At 36.9% G+C, this 12702-nt stretch overlaps 1 long non-coding RNA gene across 1 annotated transcript in view; it reads right to left on the bottom strand.

Moving 5' to 3' along the window:
• Window positions 1–4495: 4495 nt before the first annotated feature.
• The window catches only part of LOC129525472 (uncharacterized), a 171503-nt gene continuing 163296 nt past the window's right edge, over window positions 4496–12702 (bottom strand). The window contains exons 3-4 of the long non-coding RNA XR_008669789.2: window positions 9337–9420; window positions 4496–5531 (exon numbers count right to left, since the gene is read on the bottom strand). This is a non-coding gene — a long non-coding RNA (uncharacterized lncRNA). The remainder of the gene's footprint in view (window positions 5532–9336; window positions 9421–12702) is intronic.

The following is a 12702-nucleotide window of genomic DNA, read 5'->3' as shown; positions in this document are numbered from 1 at the left end:
AGGTTTTGGCATCAGAATGATGAAGGACTCATAGAATGAGTGAGGAAGGGTTTCTCCTTGATTTTTTTTATTTTTGAATAGTAAAAGAGTACTAGGTCTTCTTTATATGTTTGGGAGAATATGGCTATGAATCTATCTGGTCCATGGCTTTTTTATTTTTTATTTTTGGTTGGTATGTTTTTACTAATTCAGTTTCAGAACTCATTGCTGCTCTATTCAGGGACTCAATTTCTTCATGGTTTAATCTTCAGAGGTTCTGTGTTTCCAGGAATTTATCCATTTCTTCTAGGTTTTCTAGTTCGTGTGCACAGAGGTGTTCACAATAGTTTCTAAGGGTTTTTTGTATTTCCGTGGGATCAGTGGCAAGGCACCCTTTGTATTTCTGATTGTGTTTATTTTGTTTTTCTCCATATTTTTCCTTATTAGCCTAACTAGTAGTCTATCAACCTTCATTGTTTCAAAGAACCAACTTTTGTTTTCATTAATCTCTTCTTTTTTCTCATCTCCATTTCATTCAGTTCAGTTCTGATTTTGGATATTTCTTTTCTTCTGTTACCTTTGGACTTAGTTTGCTCTTCTTTTTCAAGTTCCTTCAAGTGGGATGTTAGGTTGTTAATTTGAGATCCTTCTAGCTACTTGATATGGGCATTTAGCACTATAAATTCTCTTAACATTGTTTTAGCTATGTTCCAGACCTTATTGTATGTTGTATCTTTGTTTTCATTAGTTTCAAAGAATTTCTTGACTTCTACCTTAATTTCATTGTTTACCCAAAAGTCAGTCAGGAACAGATTAATTTCCATGTAATTTCTTTTGCTGTGCAGAAGCTCTTTAGTTTAATTAGATCCCATTTGTCAATTTTGTCTTTTGTTGCCATTGCTTTTGGTGTTTTAGACATGAAGTCCTTGCCCATGCCTATGTCCTGAATGGTAATGCCTAGGTTTTCTTCTAGGGTTTTTATGGTTTTAGGTCTAACATTTAAGTCTTTAATCCATCTTGAATTGATTTTTGTATAAGGTGTAAGGAAGGGATCCAGTTTCAGCTTTCTACATATGGCTAGCCAGTTTTCCCAGCACCATTTATTAAATAGGGAATCCTTTCCCCATTGCTTGTTTTTCTCAGGTTTGTCAAAGATCAGATAGTTGTAGATATGCGGCGTTATTTCTGAGGGCTCTGTTCTGTTCCATTGATCTATATCTCTGTTTTGGTACCAGTACCATGCTGTTTTGGTTACTGTAGCCTTGTTGTATAGTTTGAAGTCAGGTAGTGTGATGCCTCCAGCTTTGTTCTTTTGGCTTAGGATTGACTTGGCTAAAACAGGCAACCTACAAAATGGGAGAAAATTTTCGCCACCTACTCATCTGACAAAGGGCTAATATCCAGAATCTACAATGAACTCAAACAAATTTACAAGAAAAAAACAAACAACCCCATCAAAAAGTGGGCAAAGGACATGAACAGACACTTCTCAAAAGAAGACATTTATGCAGCCAAAACACACATGAAAAAATGCTCACCATCACTGGCCATCAGAGAAATGCAAATCAAAACCACAATGAGATATCATCTCACACCAGTTAGAATGGCAATCATTAAAAGGTCAAGAAACAACAGGTGTTGGAGAGGATGTGGAGAAATAGGAACATTTTTACACTGTTGGTGGGACTGTAAACTAGTTCAACCATTGTGGAAGTCAGTGTGGTGATTCCTCAGGGATCTAGAACTAGAAATACCATTTGACCCAGCCATCCCATTACTGAGTATATACCCAAAGGACTCTAAATCATGCTGCTATAAAGACACATGCACACGTATGTTTATTGTGGCATTATTCACAATAGCAAAGACTTGGAACCAACCCAAATGTCCAACAATGATAGACTGGATTAAGAAAATGTGGCACATATACACCATGGAATACTATGCAGCCATAAAGAATGATGAGTTCATGTCCTTTGTAGGGACCTGGATGAAATTGGAAACCATCATTCTCAGTAAACTATCGCAAGAACAAAAAACCAAACACCGCATTTTCTCACTCCTAGGTGGGAATTGAACAGTGAGATCACATGGACACAGGAAGGGGAACATCACACTCTGGGGACTGTTGTGGGGTGGGGGGAGGTAGGAGGGATAGCATTGGGAGATATACCTAATGCTAGATGACGAGTTAGTGGGTGCAGCACACCAGCATGGCACATGTATACGTATGTAACTAACCTGCACAATGTGCACATGTACCCTAAAACTTTAAGTATAATAATAAAAAAAAAAGGAAAAAAAAATTTCCATGTAATTGTATGGTTTTAAGATCTCTTCTTGGTATTTATTTATATTTTTATTGCCTTGTGGTCTGAGACTGTGGTTGGTATAATTTCAGTTTTTTTGAATTTGTTGAGAATTGCCTCATGGCCAATTGTGTGGTCAGTTTTAAAGAATGTGCCACATGCACCTGAGAAGAATGTATATTCTGTTTTTTGTTGGGTGGAGTGTTCTGTGGATGCCTATAAGGTTAATTTGGTCAAGTGTCAAGTTTAGATCCCAAATATCTTTGTTAGCATTCTGCCTTGATGATCTGGCCAGCTGTCCGTGGAGTGTTGAAGTCTCTTACTATTGGTTACCTAAGTCTCTTCATAAGTGTCTTAGAATTTGTTTTATGAATCTGGGTGCTCCAGTGTTGAGTGCATATATATTTAAAATAGTTAAGTTTTCTTGTTGAATTGAACCCTTTATTATTATGTAATACCCTTATTTGTCCTTTTTGATCATATTTGGAAGTAAAATTTACGTCTGTGTGGAGACCCTGTGAGCCTCCATGAACTCTACTTACTATAAGGCCCCCAAAAGACTTGACTTAAACATTTTAGTTTTTGCTCTAAGAGAATTATCAAAAAATCAAAATAATTTTACTATAATTTTTACTATAATCTCACTCCCAGAACATTTTTGTTACTTAAACACTTTTGTCTTCATTAATAATAAATTTCTGTTGAAAGTATAGAGTTCAAATGAGTCTATACCTCTGTTAAACCAGTATTTTATCTACATTACATGGAGTATTAGTATACATTTACTATTTTTTCTATTGTTTTATTATATCTAGAGTAAAGAATTTATATATTATTAATTAAAAGTACTAAATGGAGTTTTGCTATATTTTAAAATATTATTTTGGAGAAACACTGGTCAAATAAACCTGAATACTGAATAGCTAATAAGTTTTTTCATTCCTCTTTCTGAAAAAAAAATGAACAAACAAAGTATAAACAAGTAGGGATCTAATTGGACAAAGATGGAAGATAGTGGCTAAAATTTATATCAAAAATAGTTGTTAAGCAAATACATTTTGATTTACCATCAAAATGTGAATAAAATGTTTATGGGTAGCTTATCAGTAAACCAACAATTTTAAGAGACTAAATTTCATTTTGTATTCAATTGTATCACTTGGGTTTCAAAAATTTTAGATTCATAGAATTCTTCAGCTTGAGAGAATATTGAAGATCATCTAGTCTAGGGTTGGCGTAGGTTGTCACTTTGCATGCCAACTCTGCCTCAGTGAAAAAGAGACCAATGATCCTGAAGCAGCATCTATCATCATCATGGAAGACAGAAATTGAGGCCTGTATGTAACTTTTTTGTTACGCTTAGTCAAAAACATCCCCACTCCCCTTTACACACATAGAAACCTTCAGGTAGACGAGTAAATGTTCAGTAGCCCGACAGTTTGATACTTTCTGGAGGAGCCAGAACTAAAACCCAGTTTTCTCCCATGGCATATTTCCCTTGTGTCCCTTTTGGTCTTTATTACCTAAAACTTATTTTTAGCTAACCCTTTCTATGAGTGAAATAAAATAATTTTCTGTGAAACATAACTAAATTCCTGGGAACTTGATAATGTTATATACAGTAGCTCTAATTCATTCAGGGCTTATTTTCAAGAATGAAATCATTTTAGCCATGCTTCAAACAGTATAAAAATTTACATCTTTATTAACAATATTGTTCAAAATAAATAGTATTTGCAAGGAGTAGAAATCCTAATTCATCATACAATATTTTTTAAATGTAATTAAAATAGCTAAAATAGCTGTATAATGATTTTAATATCTATTTACCTTTTATTTAAAATATTTCCTGCGGAAGCCTTTCTTCATCATTTTAATCTATTGAAATGGATTGAAAATGGCTTTGTTGAATGAACTTCAATCCAGTTATGTTTTCCTCAATCTGTCCCCCCGAGTACTTGGCTCATCTTTCTACCCATGGCCTCCCCTAAGGTATGCAAGGACCTACTCGCCGTGAATACATTTGTGCAGTCTCTTTCTACATAAACTAGGGATCGAGGCAGAGTTCCTGTTCATCTTGGACTAAAAGGTGATTTTTCTTCTCATTAAGATGATAATTTGCTTTGGGATCTGCGATCATTTAACACTAAATTTTACACATCAAAAAATTTAAAATATACTTTTCATTCTTTTTTGTATCCCCAACATTTGGTACAATGCCTGGAATACAGTAGTCATTTAATTATTTATTAAATACTGTCATGTATGTTTAACAATGGGATACATTCTGAAAAATGTATCATTAGGTGATGTCATGGTTATGCAAACATCGTAGAGTATGCTTACACAAATTTAGAGTATGCTTATACAAACACTGTAGAGTATGCTTATACAAACATCCTAGAGTATGTTTACATCATAGAGTATGCTTGCACATAGTTGTGCAAGCATTGTGGAGTATGCTTACACAAACCTATACACACCTAGGTTATATGGTATAGCCTATTGCTCCTAGGCTACACATCTGTACACCATATTTCGGTACTGAATACTGTAGGCAATTGTTACACAGTGGTATTTGTGTATCTAAACAAGCATAGAAAGGGTACAGTAAAAATACAGTATAAAAGATAAAAAGTGGTACACATTTATAAGGCACTTACCATGGATGGAGCTTGCAGGACTGGAAGTTGCTCTGAGTGAGTCAGTGAGTGAGTGATGAGTGAATGTGAAGGTCTGGGACATTACTGTAGATTTATAAACACTGTACACTTAGGCTACACTAAACTTATATACAAAGATTATTTCTTCATTAATAAATTAATCTTAGCTTATTGTAAGTTTTTATAAACTTTTTAAAAAAAACTTTTGGCTCTTTTGCAATAACATTTAGCTTAAAACACACATACATTGTACAGCTGTTCGAAAATATTCTTATGTCCTTAATTCTATATGATTTTTCTATTTTCAAATGTTTTATTTTTATTTTTCTTACTTTTTAAGCTTTTAGTTAAAAACGAAGACACAAACACATGCATTAGCCTAGGCCTATACAGTCTCAGGTTCAGGATCATCCATATCACTGTCTTCCATCTCCTCATCTTGTCCCACTGGTCTTCAGGGAAAATAATACTCATGGAGCTATCATTTTGTATGATAACAATGCCTTCTGGAATATCTCCTGAAAGACCTGCCTGAGGCGGTTTTGCAGTTGACTTTTTCTGTAAATAGAAGGAATATGCTCTGAAATAACAATAAAAATTATAGTATAGTAAACACATAAGCCATAAATCAGGAACAGTCATTTATTATCATCATCAAGTATTATGGATTGTACATAATTGATATATTATACTTTTATATGACTGGCAGAGCAGTAGGTTAGGTTAAGCCAGCATCACCACATACACATCCATAATGCATTGCACTATGATATTATGAACCTATGGCATCACTAGGCAATAGAAATTTTCAGCTTTGTTATAATCTTCTGGGGACAATATGATATATGTAGTCTGTCATTGAATCAAACATCATTATACAAAGCATGACCATAAATTGTCTCCAAAATTGATAAAATAAACAAGTATCTCAAAATCCCACTGACATTATGTCATGTTCCTTCCTTCTGAAAGCTTTTATCAAGCTCCCAGCCAAAAATGTATGTTCTTCCCTGAACACTTTACAATGAGGTTATATGTTTTAGTTAATACTGATCTCTTTACTTCATTATAATTATTTATATCATTATCTTATTTTTCTCAAAAAGACTGTCATCTTCCTAAGGGCAGGAGCCATGTCTCATAATTTATGTATCTGTCTGCCAATGGTTATGCTCAATATTTGGAGCACAATAAATGCCTGTTGAAAGAATAATTAATCACATGGAGAGGTGTGAATTGGAGATAGTATTTTACTTTCTTCAACAAGGTTGTTATGAAGCTCAAATGAAAGCAAAACGCCTGTAAAAGTACTTTGTAATATGTAAAGTACAACACAATTGAAAGAACCAAGATGATTATGATTTGTTTGCTGTATATATGGAACAACACAGAGCTTTAAGGATCTTTGGTGCTACCACCATAACTGCTATTCAGAGGCTACTGAATACTTCTTCCAATTCACCATAATGTGGATTAGACATCAATGATCCATCACGAGTGAAGAAAACTACTTTCTCATGGAAATCATACTTGTAATAGGCTTCAGGATTCTTTAGCTAAATATATTTATAACAACATTTTGAATTAAACTGAGGATTCATGCAAACATCTATCCATGAAATATTTCTGAAGGTCTGGTATGAACCAGGCAATATTAGGAGCTAATAGCTAAGGATATATTGATGAACAAAATAGACATGGTCACTGCCCTGAGGGAGTTTATTTTCCAAAATAACTTATCTTTAACAATATAGCTATAGTTTTATGGTTTTGTAACTGGATCTTTGAAAATTTTTTACAATAGATACTTTAAGCTCCCTCTTATGAGGATTTGGCGAATCTTAAAAAGAAAAATCCCTTCACAAAGATTTCTGTAATCAAGTTTAACCTTTTTGATCCAACAGAATAATGCCCTCGTTACTCAGGGATATGCCATTAACATTACCTGGTTACTAAACCTTTTGATTCTTGGTATCAAGAGGTCTAATTAATTTAGATGGCTTGGAATCAGTCAATATGTCTGAATATAGCAGAGACAAGTTGTGCACCTTGTCTACCTACACTCTGAGTCTTAGAACTTTGTCTAACTAAATGAGAACTCTGAAATGTTGTGCCCTAAACTAATAAAAGGAGGACACTGACAACTTCTGTAAAACATGTGGTTGATAAAGCAAGACCAACATCTTTCTGTTCTGTCTAATAAGAAATATCTTACCTAGTCATCTGACTCAGCAAATCCAATAATCCCCAAATTTCTTATCAGATAGGCTGGGTGGTTTTTATATAGGCAGGACTCAACCATGAAAAGTCATATGTGTGGGGGTGTGTGTGTATATATATATATCACACAGCTATATTTGTATATAAAGTATATATACATATACATGCCAATACACACATATATGTATATATGATTTAATATACTATGCTATGCTATGATGTTTATTACATATATTTATATCATATAGATACATATTGACTTCAATAATACATAAAGCAATTGTGACATGCTGTCTACTCTGTCATCATCCTCTCTTTTTTTTCACGCTGACTGTGCTTTGTAGTGTGACAATGCTTTGCAGGACTCAAAGGAGTTCTATACATTGATGCTGAGAAATACAGATCTGAGTACTCAACATAGCTCCAAATAAAACAGCCAGAATTCCACATATAGTTACTAAAATAACCCTGTGATAGGAGCTGTCTTGAACCTATTTTACTCATCTTGTAGTCTTTTAGTGAGGCTGTTAATAATGGTGACTTATATATCCACTGACCTGATGACCTATTAGACAGGAGGGGAAAATTATTCTCCATAGACATTAAAACAATAAACATTTAAATTTAGAAGAAAGGATAAAAACTGGTCTCTTCTCTAGGGAAATGGTATCAGCAAGAACTCTGATCTCTGCTTCAAGTCACTGAAAAGTGATTATGGTACATGCTACCATAAAAAACAAATTCTTCTGAAAACTCTCTCTTCTGTAAATTTTTTTTGACACCATACTCTTCTATATCTTCTCCTACCCCTCATATGACCTGTTCTCAGTCTAGCAGGCTCCTTCGTCTGCCCATTCTAAAATTGTTAGACTTCACTGTATCTTTTTTTAAAATTTTATCACTTTATACATTCTCACATAACTTTATCCTGTCTAGGAGGTTAATTACTACTCATACTAATAGCTCTTAAATTTTGAGGTCCAGTCGATAATTTTCACAGGAAATTCAGATCTGTATTTTCAAATGCTTACTATCCATTTACACTTGAATATATTATGAGCACCTCTGTCGGAAATATCTAAATTTAAACTCATCTCTCCCACTCGAAACCTGCTTCTTTTCTCACAATTTCTCTCTGTAAATGGAACCACTGATCATTGAATTGCCAAGTCATAACTGAGGCATCCATGTGTACTTCTCTAACCTTATCCAATCCATCAATTCAGACAATTATAACTCTTTAACATTTCTGAAATGCATCTAATTCTATCATTTCTCTTCCTACAACTGTAGCTCTGGTCATCATTATCTTTCATTTGGATCACTATGTGTTAATTTTTATCATCTAGCTCCCCACTAAGTCACTCCACTCATTGGAATAGTCTTCTAAATTGTAAATATACTGAGGCCACACCCCTGCCTAAAATACCTCAACGACTCTCCAGGACCCTCCAGATAATATCTAAGATCTTTCCTCTTATGCTTCCTCATCATGACCTGACCCCTGACGATTTGCCTGGTCTTAGCTTTTGGCCTTCTCCTTAGCGCTGACTTTCCCTTGTGAACTCTAGTAATATTAAATCTCTTGCCTTACCTTGAAAGCACATTCTGACACCATTCTTTGTCTCTGAAACTGTATATATTACCTTCTCTCTGGAAACATTTTTTCCTCTTTGCTTCTTTGTGTGTATTGCTCTTAACTCATTTTTCAGGTAACAATTTAGATACAACTTTAACTGGAAAGTCTCTTCATCTATGTTGAGCCCCAAATCTCCAATTTTTATTTACTCCATCTGTGTTTCCATAGCACCTGTACTTCCCTTATAATTATTCTTTTTTTTGTTTTGTTTTGTTTTTGAGATGAAGTCTCACTCTATTGCCCAGGCTGGAGTGCAGTGGCATGATCTTGGCTCACTGCAACCTCCACCAGCGAGTCTTCTGCCTCAGCCTCCTGAGTAGCTGGGACTACAGGTGTGCGCCCCCATGCCTTGCTAATTTTTGTAGAAACAGGGTTTCACCATGTTGGCCAGGCTTGTCTTGAACTCCTAACCTCAGGTAATAACCCAGCTCAGCCTCCCAGAAGCGCTGGGATTACAGGCATGAGCCTCCATGCCCTGGGCCCCCTTATAAATTATTCTTATCAACATGCACTACAATTGACTTACCACTTATCTGCCTTCCCTACTGGACTGTTGATTCCATGAAGACTGGGCATATTGCAACATTATTCACCATTATATCTCCAGCACCTAGCATAATGTAGTACATAGTAGGCACTAAAAAAAATTGTTCATTTCCAAATGTTTCTATTATTCCTTATTTACACATAATGGCAGATTTTTGCGTTTTATATAAAACATCACCAACATATCCTTATTTTAACCAGTGTTCCTCTTTTATCTGATTAGCAAAATGAAATTTTGGCTAAGATTTGATGGAAACAATCACAAAATAAAATTTGTAGTGTTTTCCAGCTAAGAAAAGCTTGTGTATCAGGGTTTTGTCTCTTACTATGCTAAGCATAATATATTCTTCTTTTTAGTTACCCTCATCCCTTTTCTTTCTGTACTTTATAGTTTACCCACTTGAGTATCTGAGTCCCCTATAGAGTTGACGATATTTTTAATCTTTTCAAATCTTAAAGTGTGCAGCACAGCAGCTTGTATCTACCTTGATCTTAATAAATATTTGTTCAATTTAACCTGACACAAAATGGGGGAACTATAAGCCTGAGCTTTCATTTGAGAGGGTACTTAGAGTGAGTCTCCAATTTGACCCTCCAGATATATTCTCACCTTGCCCTGTGTGCAGATAGGTTGACTTTGATGGACTGCATCAAGAAGCTTCCTTGCAACCTGGCTTCTGGTTGGATTGGCAAATAAGAGGCCATGGCAGAAGATCAGAGGCAAGAAAAATAGTAAGATAAACATGTCTATTTCCCTGGATCCTTTCTTGCCAGGATACCACTCACTAAGTCCCAGTAAATACTTCCTCCTCTGATTGCTTCAATTCTAAGGGCCCTACTAGTGGCTTACTGTTATAAGCATACACACATCTAGGATATTATACTCTTCATTATTTCCTTAATCACACCCATGTCTTTTTTAATAGAACCTTTATTAGATTCTTCTCAAATTACTCAGTCTTGGTATGATATCTTTTCCTGCCCAAGCCATAATTAATAAATAGCCTTCCCCTATATTCTCTGACATCCCGTTCTCAATCTCCAAGAGTATTTGTCCATTTTCATACTGCTATGAAGAAATGCCTGAGACTGGGTAATTTATAAAGAAAAATAGGTTTAATGGACTCACAGTTCCACATGACTGGGAAGGCCTCACAATCATGGCAGAAGACAAAGGAGGAGCAAAGGCACATGGCAGCAGGCAAAGGGCATGTGCAGGGGAACTCTTCTTTATAAAACCGTCAGACCTCATGAGACTTATTCACTATCACAAGAACAGCAAGAGAAAAACCCACCCTACGATTCAATTAACTCCCATTGGGTCCCTTCCATGACACATGGGGATTATGGGAGCTACAATTCAAGATGTGATTTTGTGGGGACAGAACCAAACATATCACCAGGTAAATACTGAGCTAACTTGGTCACTGGGGCCTATCAGTGAAAAATTTGGGGCAGTTATCAAGAAGTTTTCACGCTCCTGATAAAGACATACCCAAGAATGGGCAACTTACAAAAGAAATAAAGAGGTTTAAAAAGAAAGAGGTTTAATTGGACTTAAAGTTCCATGTGGCTGGGGGAGCCTCACAATCAAGGTGGAAGGCAAGGAGGAGCAAGTCCCATCTTACATGGATGGCAGCAGGCAAAGAGCAAATGAGGAAGACACAAAAGCAGAAATCCCTGATAAAACCATTAGATCCCATGGGATGTACTCATACCATGAGAACAGTATGGGGGAAACTGCACCTATGATTCAGTCATCTCCCACCAGGTCCCTCCCACAACATGTGGGAATTATGGGAATACAATTCAAGATGATATCTGAGTGGGGACGGAGGCAAATCATATCATTCCACCCCTAGCCACTGCCAAATCTCATATCCTCACATTGCAAAACCATCTATACCTTCCCAACAGTCCCCCAAAGTCTTAACTCATTTCATCATTAACCCAAAAGTCCACAGTCCAATGTCTCATCTGAGACAAGGCAAGTCCCTTCTGCCTATGAGCCTGTAAAGTCAAATGCAAGCTATTTATTTCCTAGATACAATGGGGGTACAGACATCAGGTAAATACAACTATTCCAAATGGGAGAAATTGGCCAAAACAAAAGGGCTACAGGGCCAATGCAAGTCTGATATCCACTGGGGAAGTCAAATCTTAAAGCTCCAAAATGATGTCCTTTGACTCCATCTCTCACATCCAGGTCACACTGATGCAAGAGGTGAGTTCCCATGGTCTTGGGCAGCTCCACCCCTGTGGTTTTGCAGGGTAAGCCTTCTTTCTGGCTGCTTTCACAGGCTGGCATTGAGTGTCTGTGCCTTTCCAGACGCACAATGCAAGCTGTTGGTGGAACCACCATTCTGGAGTATAGAGGAGAGTGACCCCCTTCTCACAGCTCCACTAGGCAGTGCCCTAGTAAGGACTCTGTGTGGGTGCTCCAACCCCACATTTCCCTTCCACACTGCTCTAGCAGAGGTTCTCCATGACAGCCCTGCCCCTGCAGCAAACTTCTGCCTGGGTATCCAGGCATTTCCATAGATCTTCTGAAATCTAGGGGGAAGTTCTCAAACCTCAAGTCTTGACTTCTCTGTACCCACAGGTTCAACACCATGTAGAAGCTGCCAAGGCTTAGGGCTTGCACCATCTGAAGCCACAGCCCAAGATCTACACTGGCCCCTTTCATGCACAACAGGAGGAGCTGGGACGCAGGGCACCAAGTCCCTATTCTGCACACAGCTCAGGATACTCTCAGTCCAGCACACAAAACCACTTTTTCCTCCTAGGCCTCCAGGCCTGTGATGGGAGGGGCTGCCACGAAGAATTCTGACATGCCCTGGAGACATTTTCCCTATTGTCTTGGGGCTTAACATTTGGCTCCTCATTACTTAAGCAAATTTCTGCAGCTGGCTTGAATTTCTCCTCAGAAAATGGGATTTTCTTTTCTATCACATTGCCAGGCTGCAAATTTTTCAAACTTTTATGCTCTGTTTCCATTTTAAAACTAAATGCTTTAAACAGCACCCAAATCACCTCTTGAATGCTTCGCTGCTTAGAAACTTCTTCTGTCAGATACCCTAAATCATCTCTCTCAAGTTCAAAGTTCCACAAATCTCTAGGACGGGAGCAAAATGCCACCAGTCTCTTCGCTAAAACATAGCAAGTCACCTTTGCTCCAGTTCCCAACAAGTTCCTCATCTACATCTGAGACCAGCTCAGCCTGGACTTTATTGTCCATATTGCTATCAGCATTTTGGGCAAAGCCATTCAACAATGCTCTAGGAATTTCCAAACGCTTCCACATTTTCCCTTCTTCTTCTGAGCCCTCCAAATGGTTCCAACCTCT

Source organism: Gorilla gorilla, chromosome 9 (assembly GCF_029281585.2).
Source record: "Gorilla gorilla gorilla isolate KB3781 chromosome 9, NHGRI_mGorGor1-v2.1_pri, whole genome shotgun sequence".
In the NCBI taxonomy this organism is placed as follows: domain Eukaryota; kingdom Metazoa; phylum Chordata; class Mammalia; order Primates; family Hominidae; genus Gorilla; species Gorilla gorilla.
Note: the sequence above shows the minus strand (reverse complement) of the source record. Positions and strands in the feature narration are given on the sequence as shown.